The sequence below is a fragment of the Carassius carassius genome, chromosome 1 (genome assembly GCF_963082965.1).
Source record: "Carassius carassius chromosome 1, fCarCar2.1, whole genome shotgun sequence".
Lineage (NCBI taxonomy): Eukaryota > Metazoa > Chordata > Actinopteri > Cypriniformes > Cyprinidae > Carassius > Carassius carassius.
The window spans coordinates 15,605,329-15,617,964 of record NC_081755.1 but is presented as its reverse complement, the minus strand read 5'-3'; the positions used below and the strand labels follow the sequence as shown (position 1 = coordinate 15,617,964).

Genomic DNA, 12,636 nt, shown 5'->3' with positions numbered 1-12,636 from the left:
AAGATTTCTGTGGAGACCAGAGGTTCAAAGGCCCCTCCCCCTTAAGAATTTCAGTCTGGTTCTGCTGGGGGAAGTCAAACGATCTTGTGTAGTACTCTCATGGGTTTACACGTGATGTCCGGCGTTGCATTTCAATTACGACCAACAAATTTTACAATCTCTTCTGCGAATTAAAATTGTCAATAATTGTTCTAGTGGTGTTAATGTTGAAAGCTGTTCTGTGAAAGCATTGGTTGGTTGGTTATCTTGCTTGGGACTTGTGGCACAGAATGTTTTATGACTTCCTGTTGCCTTACTGAGGAATTCAGCTCGTGTTTCAGCCACAGCCCTGATCGACTCTTTAATTTGTCTGGTTGGAGTCATTTCTGCTACATAGCAGAGTTTAGTCGCATATCTTGCAAAAGCCTGCAAACTGAATTCTTTCAAGAACTGGACCGATTCATTCAACGGTTCATTAATATCTTCAAAGCCAAAGGAGGAGACATTGGATGTAAGCTTAAGAAGATTCTGCAAAAGATTGAAAATGAGGTAAGCTACACAGACACACCCTATATTTTGTTTTTCCTGGTAAAACAACTGTTGCTTTTGTTGTTGTTTTTTTGCTCTGTGTTGTGTTTGTGCTATGAATGCTATTTACTCTTACTTTTTATAATGTTACATAACTTTACAGAAATCTGAAATCGTTGGGAGGTGAACAGCCATTCTTCATGGCCTTCCACTCCTCCTTAAAGAAGACCCGACCGATTTTTACAAGACATGTTTTGTAAGTAGCTTTGTCTGTGATATTCTGGCTATTTAACGTGTGGCAAACACTTCTTAAAGCAATTTTGCGACCTGGATAAGATACAGAAAATGTGAAAGATAAATTAAGAATTAATAGAAAATATAAAAATATAAATTACATAAGAGAGTAAGATCATGAGAACTAAAAGAGGTAATGTGTTTAGGAATTTAGACAAAGGTTGGAAGAATTAAGGACAACAGTCCGATAAGGAGAACAGAAAAGAGTGGAGGTATTTCATCAGAAATATCTTAATTTGTGTTCAGAAGATAAACAAAGGTCTTACCGGTTTGGAACAACATGAGTATGAGTAATTAATAACAGAATACCCATTTTTGGGTGAACTATCCCTTCAACAAGAACTAATCTACCCTGTCTGGTCAAAAAAAAGTCACTAATAAGCAAATACTTAATATTTTAGAATTGAATCATTATTGCAGTGATTGATGTTTCTTGCATATTGTAGTTTGACAGTAATTATTTGATCCCCTAACTGATGCGTTGTGTAGCTTTTTATTTCTGAAACTACTACGTAAGAAGTACTCATGTCCATATGCCAAGATGACAATGATGAGACATCTTGACACTTGTCATCCTGACTTATTTTCACTTCATTCTTGTCATATGCTGCTCATGTTTTTATGATTGTGATGATGAAGGAGAGATGTCCAGCAATTCAATCGGCATATTGTCTGTGATACCCGAGGACTCTGCAACCAAACCTTACTCTCTGCATCTTGATGCCTCATCCACTGCAATCATTTTTGAAGGCAGAGTTGTAATGGATGATCTGGGAAACCTTCCCAAAGCAATGTGCCTGCTTTTTGGGCTCATTTATGCTCTGAATTTAGAGTATCCTGCTTTACTGAAGAACATGTTTGATTTCATTCAAAGGGTGATTCTGTCACTCGGGCACAAGCAGGGTTTTTCCTGGGTCAAAATTGGTCTTCGGTGGTGGCTGACCGACATGGTCATCCACACACATCAAAGAGTACCCTAGTACCCACATGATCTGCAAGTCCAATATTGACAATAAATGTTAAATTTAAAACAAATACAAAGAAACAGTTTTTTTTTATCCTATTCATGAAAAAGCAATCACTGTCATCTTTTCTTGCCCTCTTTGCAAAAAACAGCTGTGATTTTTCCACGACTGGCTTTCATAGTTAAGAAAGATTAAATCCTTTTTTGATAGACCTGATAATTATTTTAGTATAATCATATCAATTAAAAACGTAATATTAAAAGGTGTAATAGTGTATTTTTTTACCATATAAAATTTTATAAAATTAGCAGCTAGCTATAGCAACAGATCTAGTTTCATCTCACTCCAGTCTAACTTTAAACTAAATTATTTTATAGGTAATTTACTACACATTGTCATAGGCCTATACATACTGTGGATTATTAAGGCTAAATTTTACTTAACACTCTTGCTAAATGGGGTAAGCACACTTACTTTCTCATTTCAGATGTGTATGTTCTTCTAAGAAGTAATGATTTGTTTTACACCGATTCAGTCACTGACAGGCAGACCAATTGCTTTAACCATTCATTATAATGAATAGGCTCAAAGGAGTCATTAGGTCACAATTCAGACTTTAGCGGACATGCTGTGTGGGAATCCTGGCTGTTAGGACATCGCAAAAGATTTGTCAACACACACACACACACAAAACACCTCATAACTGTATAGATTATTCTTTTTTTTTAATATGGTGCTGAATCATTTTTGGTCCCAATTTTATTATTATTATCATTATCATTATTATTATTATTATTAATCAATTTCATTAGTGGTCCACTGTATGAAGAATTTTTGGGTATAATATGTCGCAGTTCACTTTATATTGCTATACTCACCTGCATAAATGTATTATAGTGTCCTGCACCTATTAGTAAAAAAAAATATAAAACAATATATCTGGTGTCTGAATAATTGCTGGTTTGACTGTGCTTTAATTCTTGTTAAAACTACAAGGTAATTCAGTCAAGAGCAGTGTGTGATTTTCTTTCTTTCATTTTCTTGGATTAACATTACAGCAGCCAGTAGCTAAATTAGGCGCGGTCACTTTAAGAGACAATGAATCCATCCAATATAATACACGTCAAAAAAAATTCTAAATTTTTACTTTCACTTAAGACATAACCGACAGTTTTTTTCGAACATACTTTCCAAGACGGTATGAATTTGACGGTGTTTGTATTTGACGGTACAAGAGCAAAATAAGGCAAATTCAGTGTTCAAGCGTTTTTACACGCCTCTCTCTGCATGAGCTCTAAACACCAGAACACAGCAGTGCTGAATTGGGCTCTTTCACATCCTTTTCTATTTGTTTAAACTGCGATTTGTAGTTCGTTCATGTGCAGGAGGAAGTTCGAGGAGAACTTCACAAAGGAGAGCTCAGTTCAGTGTTGCTGTCTCTCTCTCTCCGCGTGCTCACCGAACATAGCGTGCGAGTAACAGCTTCTCACTTGAGCTTTTCCGCATCTTGAGTTTGAATGCTTTAAACTCTTTTTAATGTTTAAATCGACAAGTGGCAAGTCTTAAAAACACCTGAAAATGGTAAGCTTTTGTGACCACAAGCAGCAGTGGCCTGTCAACTGTCCTGAGCGTCTTTTTAGGCTGGCCTCAGCCAGCCAGACGGTTGAGATCGCCAGGGGCCACCCCACAGCTGTGTGCCCCTATAATCGTCACCACCTTTCACCCCACTAGCGACGACCCTGGGATCAGCTGATTTTGATGTGAGGGAGAGAGCAAAGACAGAACTGAAGACGGAGAGTGCCCGCGCGGGGTTGGGGCGCTGTGCTCGTTCTCTCCGTCAGTAGCATTCTTCACTCACAAAACCCAATTACAGATCAAATAAGGCTTTGGCGGGACAAAAAATCAATGTAGGAAAAACCCTGACAAGTCTCTCAAACCAAAAGTACAATCCCTAAAAAAAAATCGCCTGTTGCTGTAACATTGTTGTGCCATGATGGACCATTTTTCAGTTTGTTCATGACTGACCATTGCAGAGTTACAAAAATGGTAATCAGGACTGAAGAATTTTTTCTTGTCGAAAAAAATGAGCAGTTAACTCAATGTTAAGTAACTGGCCTTAGAATATAGTTTAAGGCGGGCGTACACGGTGCGATTTTTGCTGTCGTACGAGTTCGCATGCGATTTTTTTCAATCGTGTGGAAATCGAGTATGCTCGTATGGTCTCGGCTCGTATAATTTGCGATGAATTACGAGCCGAGCAGAGTGGCTTACGAGCACTTCCCGACCTCCCGATCATTTTTAAAAATGTCTAAAAAGTTTGTGAACTATCGGTTTGAATTTGTGACATGTGTGCGGTTGAACGAGCCGATTTGTTGATTTATCTGAAGTTGACCAATCATAAACTAGGAAAACCACAGAAGAAGAAAGACGAAGACGGCAGCGCCACGGCGAATGTGGACTATTGACCAGGAGGATAAACTCGCTGAAGTCTGACAGGAACAGTGAGCGCTGTATGATGTTTATAGCAACGTGTACCATGCTTTTTAGTTCTCTCGCTCTCTCTCTCTCTCTCGCTCTCACACACGCAGTTTACAGGGACTCTCCATAGACGTAACGGTATTATATACTGTATATCCCCATACACTACCTCTATCCATCACGGAAAATGCATGATAAAAATCACTGGAGAGATCACTTCCGGCGCTTGCGCAGACTAAGCCAGAGCACGCGCGCACGTCACATCAGGAAGCACTCGAGCACTCAGATCAGTTGGACGTGGTTGTGTACAAGAGGTAAAAACGATATAAATACTGTTCGTTTTCTTACACAAACCGCTCGTTTCGTGTCTTAGGTCATCAGTGTGTACGTACGATGTTGAATTGTTTAATTTGGACTCCTCTGTGCATAGGTTTAACTATCCTTTTAAGTGTTAAGTGGCTGGTTTTAGAAAAGGTGTTAAATTTTAAAACACTGTTTAAATATAAATAGAACTAGGAAACTTATTCAGAATTAAAGTTGTTTATAGAGTGTTCACGGTGTTGTCCAATTCTGTATTTCACCACTGTGTGACAAAAGGTAAAAATGTAAAAAAATAAATAAATAAAAAAGGGAGCATTGATTGTTGTATGTAATTGCTGTATGTGAAAAATTGCACAGTGACTGGTGTTGATTTGAAGGCATGACTTTTTTTAACATTGTTTTTATGGAACAAATAAATGCCCCAGTGTTGCGGCCAACACAGCTGTTGGACAGTGTTTTCTCTACCTCCTGTTGGCCTTCTGTAGCTAATCGTAGCTACGTTTAGCTGTTTTTATTTTATTTTTTCTCTAGAATCTTTATCTCACTATCACTGTTTTCTGTTTTTTTAAGTGATAAAATATAACTTAATTCACACCATATTTATGATATTATCGATCAATCTTATCAGATTAACTTTGATCGTTCACTTTTATTTTATATCCGTGAGTGCAGTACACCTGCAAAGCGTTAGAACTCGTTAGATTGTCATTAGCATTTTCATTCGAACCTATCGCTGTTTTCTTTTCTCTTCTCTCTCGCTCCAGTTTTTCACAAGTTCATCAAACAACCGCAGTAGGAATATTTCATCAAGCACGGTGAGTAATGGCTTCTCCTGCTATTGTTCTTTGCACCTCTTGCCACATGTACAGTTTATCTATCTCTGTCGCAGATGAGGGATTCACATGTGATAAATGCAGGGAAATAGTTCGGCTGACAGAGAAGATTTCAGAATTAGAGTCACGCATCCAAACTTTAATTGAGGACAGTAAGAATGTTAGGGCACTATATACGGCTTTGGATGCGTCTAGCTCAGGGATTCCTGTACATTGTTCGGTTCCGGAAACAGAGCCCCTGCAGCAGGGCAACTGGGTGGCGGTGAGGCAGCGTAGTCGTGGGTCAAAACACCGCTCTTCTGTTCCGATTAAAACATTAAACAGGTTCTCCCCACTCAGTGATGCACCCACTGAGAAACCTGATGAAAGTGCTCTAGTTATTGGTGATTCTATTGGAGACACCAGCCACCATAGTCAAATGTTTACCGGGAGCCAGAGCGCCTGACATCTTGGCAAATTTAAAAGTGCTGGCTAACGCTAAACGTAAATACAGTAAGATTGTCAGGCGTCACAGAGGTCAGTTAATTCTCAGCACATAGAGACTCTTTCACCTAGATATCACACTATAGAGACTGTGTCTGTTCGCCGAACTAGAAAATACAAAAAAAAGTCCAAACCAAGTTAAGATTAACAATTTAATTGAGCTTCAACAAATAAAAAAACAGATGCAATATGGATAAACAAATGATAAAGCTTGGCTTATTGAATATCAGATCCCTTTCTACGAAAACACTTTTTGCAAATAATATGATCACTGATCATAATATAGATGTGCTCTGTTTGACAGAAACCTGGCTAAAACCTGATAATTACTATATTTTAAATGAGTCCACCCCCCAAGATTACTGTTATAAACATGAGCTGCATCTAAAAGGCAAAGGGGGATGAGTTGCTTCAATTTATAACAACGTTTTCAGGATTTCTCAGAGGGCAGGCTTCAAGTATAACTCGTTTGAAGTAATGGTGCTACATATAACATTATCCAGAGAAACAAATATTAATGATAAATCCCCTGTTATGTTTGTACTGGCTACTGTATACAGGCACCATACAAACTTTATTAAAGAGTTTGGTGATTTTATATCCGAGTTAGTTCTGGCTGCAGATAAAGTTTTAATAGTTGGTGATTTTAATATCCATGTCGATAATGAAAAAGATGCATTGGGATCAGCATTTATAGACATTCTGAACTCTATTGGTGTTAAACAACACGTTTCAGGACCTACTCATTGTCGAAATCATACTCTAGATTTAATACTGTCACATGGAATTGATGTTGATAGTGTTGAAATTATTCAGCCAAGTGATGATATCTCAGATCATTATTTAGTTCTGTGCAAACTTCATATAGCCAAAATTGTAAATTCTACTTCTTGTTACAAGTATGGAAGAACCATCACTTCTACCACAAAAGACTGCTTTTTAAGTTATTTTCCTGATGTATCCAAATTCCTTAGCATATTCAAAACCTCAAAACAACTTGATGATGTAACAGAAACTATGGACTCTCTCTTTTCTAGCACTTTAAATAAAGTTGCTCCTTTACACTTAAGGAAGGTTAAGGAAAACAGTTTGACGCCATGCTATAATGAGCATACTCGCACCCTAAAAAGAGCAGCCCGAAAAATGGAGCGCAGCTGGAGGAAAACAAAACTAGATGTATTTCGTATTGCTTGGCGGGAAAGTAACCTATCCTACAGAAAAGCATTAAAAAATGCTAGATTTGATTACTTTTCTTCTCTTTTAGAAGAAAACAAACATAACCCCATGTATTTATTCAATACAGTGGCTAAATTAATGAAAAATAAAGCCTCAACAAGTGTTGACATTTCCCAACACCACAGCAGTAATGAATTTATGAACTACTTTACTTCTAAAATCGATATTATTAGAGATAAAATTGCAAAAATTCAGCCGTCAGCTACAGTATCACATCAGACAGTGCACTATAGACCCCCTGAGGAACAGTTCCACTCATCTCTACTATAGGAGAGGAAGAATTGTATAAACTTGTTAAATCATCTAAACCAACAACATGTATGTTAGACCCTATGTCAATGTCAATGTCACCTTTATTTATATAGCGCTTTAAACAAAATACATTGTGTCAAAAGCAACTGAACAACATTCATTAGGAAAACAGTGTCAATAATGCAAAAATGATAGTTAAAGGCAGTTCATCATTGGACTCAGTTATGTCATCTCTGTTCAGTTAAATAGTGTCTGTGCATTTATTTGCAATCAAGTCAACGATATCGCTGTAGATGAAGTGTCCCCAACTAAGCAAGCCAGAGGCGACAGCGGCAAGGAACCGAAACTCCATCGGTGACAGAATGAAGAAAAAAACCTTGGGAGAAACCAGGCTCAGTTGGGGGGCCAGTTCTCCTCTGACCAGACGAAACCAGTATTTCAATTCCAGGCTGCAGCAAAGTCAGATTGTGCAGAAGAACCATCTGTTTCCTGTGGTCTTGTCCTGGTGCTCCTCTGAGACAAGGTCTTTACAGGGGATCTGTATCTGGGGCTCTAGTTGTCCTGGTCTCCGCTGTCTTTCAGGGATGTAGAGGTCCTTTCTAGGTGCTGATCCACCATCTGGTCTGGATACGTACTGGATCCGGGTGACTGCAGTGACCCTCTGATCTGGACACAGACTGGATCTGGTGGCCACGGTGACCTCGGAACAAGAGAGAAACAGACAAATATTAGCGTAGATGCCATTCTTCTAATGATGTAGCAAGTACATAGGTTGTTATGGGAAGTGTTTCCGGTTCCGGTTTACCTAATTAATGCAGCCTAAAAATCCTTTAACGGATTTGGATAATAAAAACATATTAGTATGTTATGTGTATGCCAGGTTAAAGAGATGGGTCTTTAATCTAGATTTAAACTGCAAGAGTGTGTCTGCCTCCCGAACAATGTTAGGTAGGTTATTCCAGAGTTTGGGCGCCAAATAGGAAAAGGATCTGCCGCCTGCAGTTGATTTTGATATTCTAGGTATTATCAAATTGCCTGAGTTTTGAGAACGTAGCGGATGTAGAGGATTATAATGTAAAAGGAGCTCATTCAAATACTGAGGTGCTAAACCGTTCAGGGCTTTATAAGTAATAAGCAATATTTTAAAATCTATGCGATGCTTGATAGGGAGCCAGTGCAGTGTTGACAGGACCGGGCTAATATGGTCCTAGAACTTCCTGGTTCTAGTAAGAACTCTTGCTGCTGCATTTTGGACTAGCTGTAGTTTGTTTACTAAGCATGCAGAACAACCACCAAATAAAGCATTACAATAATCTAACCTTGAGGTCATAAATGCATGGATTAACATTTCTGCATTTGACATTGAGAGCATAGGCCGTAATTTAGATATATTTTTGAGATGGAAAAATGCAGTTTTACAAATGCTAGAAACGTGGCTTTCTAAGGAAAGATTGCGATCAAATAGCACACCTAGGTTCCTAACTGATGACGAAGAATTGACAGAGCAACCATCAAGTCTTAGACAGTGTTCTAGGTTATTACAAGCAGAGTTTTTAGGTCCTATAATTAACACCTCTGTTTTTTCAGAATTTAGCAGTAAGAAATTACTCGTCATCCAGTTTTTTATATCGACTATGCAATCCATTAGTTTTTCAAATTGGTGTGTTTCACCGGGCTGCGAAGAAATATAGAGCTGAGTATCATCAGCATAACAGTGAAAGCTAACACCATGTTTCCTGATGATATCTCCCAAGGGTAACATATAAAGTGTGAAGAGTAGCGGCCCTAGTACTGAGCCTTCAGGTACTCCATACTGCACTTGTGATCGATAGGATACATCTTCATTCACTGCTACGAACTGATGGCGGTCATATAAGTACGATTTAAACCATGCTAATGCACTTCCACTGATGCCAACAAAGTATTCAAGTCTATGCAAAAGAATGTTGTGGTCAATTGTGTCAAACGCAGCACTAAGATCCAATAAAACTAATAGAGAGATACACCCACGATCAGATGATAAGAGCAGATCATTTGTAACTCTAAGAAGAGCAGTCTCAGTACTATGATACGGTCTAAATCCTGACTGGAAATCCTCACATATACCATTTTTCTCTAAGAAGGAATATAATTGTGTGGATACCACCTTTTCTAGTATCTTGGACAGAAAAGGGAGATTCGAGATTGGTCTATAATTAACTAGTTCTTTGGGGTCAAGTTGTGTTTTTTTGATGAGAGGCTTAATAACAGCCAGTTTGAAGGTTTTGGGGACATGTCCTAATGACAATGAGGAATTAATAATAGTCAGAAGAGGATCTATGACTTCTGGAAGCACCTCTTTCAGGAGCTTAGATGGTATAGGGTCCAACATACATGTTGTTGGTTTAGATGATTTAACAAGTTCATACAATTCTTCCTCTCCTATGGTAGAGAATGAGTGGAACTGTTCCTCAGGGGGTCTATAGTGCACTGTCTGATGTGAAACTGTAGCTGACGGCTGAATGGTTGCAATTTTATCTCTAATAGTATCGATTTTAGAAGTAAAGTAGTTCATAAATTCATTACTGCTGTGGTGTTGGGAAATGTCAACACTTGTTGAGGCTTTATTTTTCGTTAATTTAGCCACTGTATTGAATAAATACCTGGGGTTATGTTTGTTTTCTTCTAAAAGAGAAGAAAAGTAATCGGATCTAGCAGTTTTTAATGCTTTTCTGTAGGATATGTTACTTTCCCGCCAAGCAATACGAAATACCTCTAGTTTTGTTTTCCTCCAGCTGCGCTCCATTTTTCGGGCTGCTCTCTTTAGGGTGCGAGTATGCTCATTATACCATGGTGTCAAACTGTTTTCCTTAACCTTCCTTAAGCGTAAAGGAGCAACTTTATTTAAAGTGCTAGAAAAGAGAGAGTCCATAGTTTCTGTTACATCATCAAGTTGTTCTGAGGTTTTGGATATGCTAAGGAATTTGGATACATCAGGAAGATAACTTAAAAAGCAGTCTTTTGTGTTAGAAGTGATGGTTCTTCCATACTTGTAACAAGAAGTAGAATTTACAATTTTGGCTATATGAATTTTGCAAAGAACTAAATAATGATCTGAGATATCATCACTTGGCTGAATAATTTCAACAACATCAACATCAATTCCATGTGACAGTATTAAATCTAGAGTATGATTTCAACAATGAGTAGGTCCTGAAACGTGTTGTCTAACTGCAGCCAGAACTAACTCGGATGTAAAATCACCAAACTCTTTAATAAAGTCTGTATGGTGCCCTGGTGGCCTGTATACAGTAGCCAGTACAAACATAACAGGGGATTTATCATTAACATTTGTTTCTTTGGATAATGTTATATGAAGTACAATTACTTCAAACGAGTTATACTTGTAGCCTGCCCTCTGAGAAATCCTGAAAACGTTGTTATAAATTGAAGCAACACCTCCACCTTTGCCTTTTAGACGTGGCTCATGTTTATAACAGTAATCTTGGGGGGGTGGACTCATTTAAAATAATGTAATCATCAGGTTTTAGCCAGGTTTCTGTCAAACAGAGTACATCTATATTATGATCAGTGATCATATTATTTACAAAAAGTGTTTTCGTAGAAAGGGATCTGATATTCAATAAGCCAAGCTTTATCATTTGTTTATCCATATTGCTTCTGTTTTTTATTTGTTGAACCTCAATTAAATTGTTAATCTTAACTTGGTTTGGACGTTTTTTGTATTTTCTAGTTCGGGGAACAGACACAGTCTCTATAGTGTGATACCTAGGTGAAAGAGTCTCTATGTGCTGAGAATTAACTGACCTCTGTGACGGGAGGCAGCTAGCAGACGGTCGGTTTAGCCAGTCTGTCTGCTTCCTGACCTGGGCCCCAGTTAGTCATATACCATCTAAGCTCCTAAAAGAGGTGCTTCCAGAAGTCATAGATCCTCTTCTGACTATTAATTCCTCATTGTCATTAGGATATGTCCCCAAAACCTTCATACTGGCTGTTATTAAGCCTATCATCAAAAAACCACAATTTGACCCCAAAGAACTAGTTAATTATAGACCAATCTCGAATCTCCCATTTCTGCCCAAGATACTAGAAAAGGTGGTATCCTCACAATTATATTCCTATTTAGAGAAAAATGGTATATGTGAGGATTTCCAGTCAGGATTTAGACCGTATCATAGTACTGAGACTGCTCTCCTTAGAGTTACAAATGATCTGCTCGTGGGTGTATCTCTCTATTAGTTTTATTGGATCTTAGTGCTGTGTTTGACACAATTGACCACAACATTCTTTTGCATAGACTTGAACACTTTGTTGGCATCAATGGAAGTGCATTAGCATGGTTTAAATCGTACTTATATGACCGCCATCAGTTCGTAGCAGTAAATGAAGATGTATCATATCGATCACAAGTGCAGTATGGAGTACCTCAAGGCTCAGTACTAGGGCCGCTACTCTTCACGCTTTATGTTACCCTTGGGAGATATCATCAGGAAAAATGGTGTTAGCTTTCACTGTTATGCTGATGATACTCAGCTCTATATTTCTTCGCGGCCCGGTGAAACACACCAATTTGAAAAACTAATGGAATGCATAGTCGATATAAAAAACTGGATGACAAGTAATTTCTTACTGCTAAATTCTGAAAAAACAGAGGTGTTAATTATAGGACCTAAAAACTCTGCTTGTAATAACCTAGAACACTGTCTAAGACTTGATGGTTGCTCTGTCAATTCTTCATCATCAGTTAGGAACCTAGGTGTGCTACTTGATCGCAATCTTTCCTTAGAAAGCCACGTTTCTAGCATTTGTAAAACTGCATTTTTCCATCTCAAAAATATATCTAAATTACGGCCTATGCTCTCAATGTCAAATGCAGAAATGTTAATCCATGCATTTATGACCTCAAGGTTAGATTATTGTAATGCTTTATTGGGTGGTTGTTCTGCACGCTTAGTAAACAAACTACAGCTAGTCCAAAATGCAGCAGCAAGAGTTCTTACTAGAACCAGGAAGTATGACCATATTAGCCCGGTCCTGTCAACACTGCACTGGCTCCCTATCAAGCATTGCATAGATTTTAAAATATTGCTTATTACTTATAAAGCCCTGAATGGTTTAGCACCTCAGTATTTGAATGAGCTCCTTTTACATTATAATCCTCTACGTCCGCTACGTTCTCAAAACTCAGGCAATTTGATAATACCTAGAATATCAAAATCAACTGCAGGCGGCAGATCCTTTTCCTATTTGGCGCCCAAACTCTGGAA

General features: G+C 38.2%; 1 long non-coding RNA gene across 1 annotated transcript in view; it reads left to right on the top strand.

Moving 5' to 3' along the window:
• Positions 1–379: 379 nt before the first annotated feature.
• The window catches only part of LOC132152949 (uncharacterized), a 45,236-nt gene continuing 32,979 nt past the window's right edge, over positions 380–12,636 (top strand). The window contains exons 1-2 of the long non-coding RNA XR_009436606.1: positions 380–528; positions 671–763. This is a non-coding gene — a long non-coding RNA (uncharacterized LOC132152949). The remainder of the gene's footprint in view (positions 529–670; positions 764–12,636) is intronic.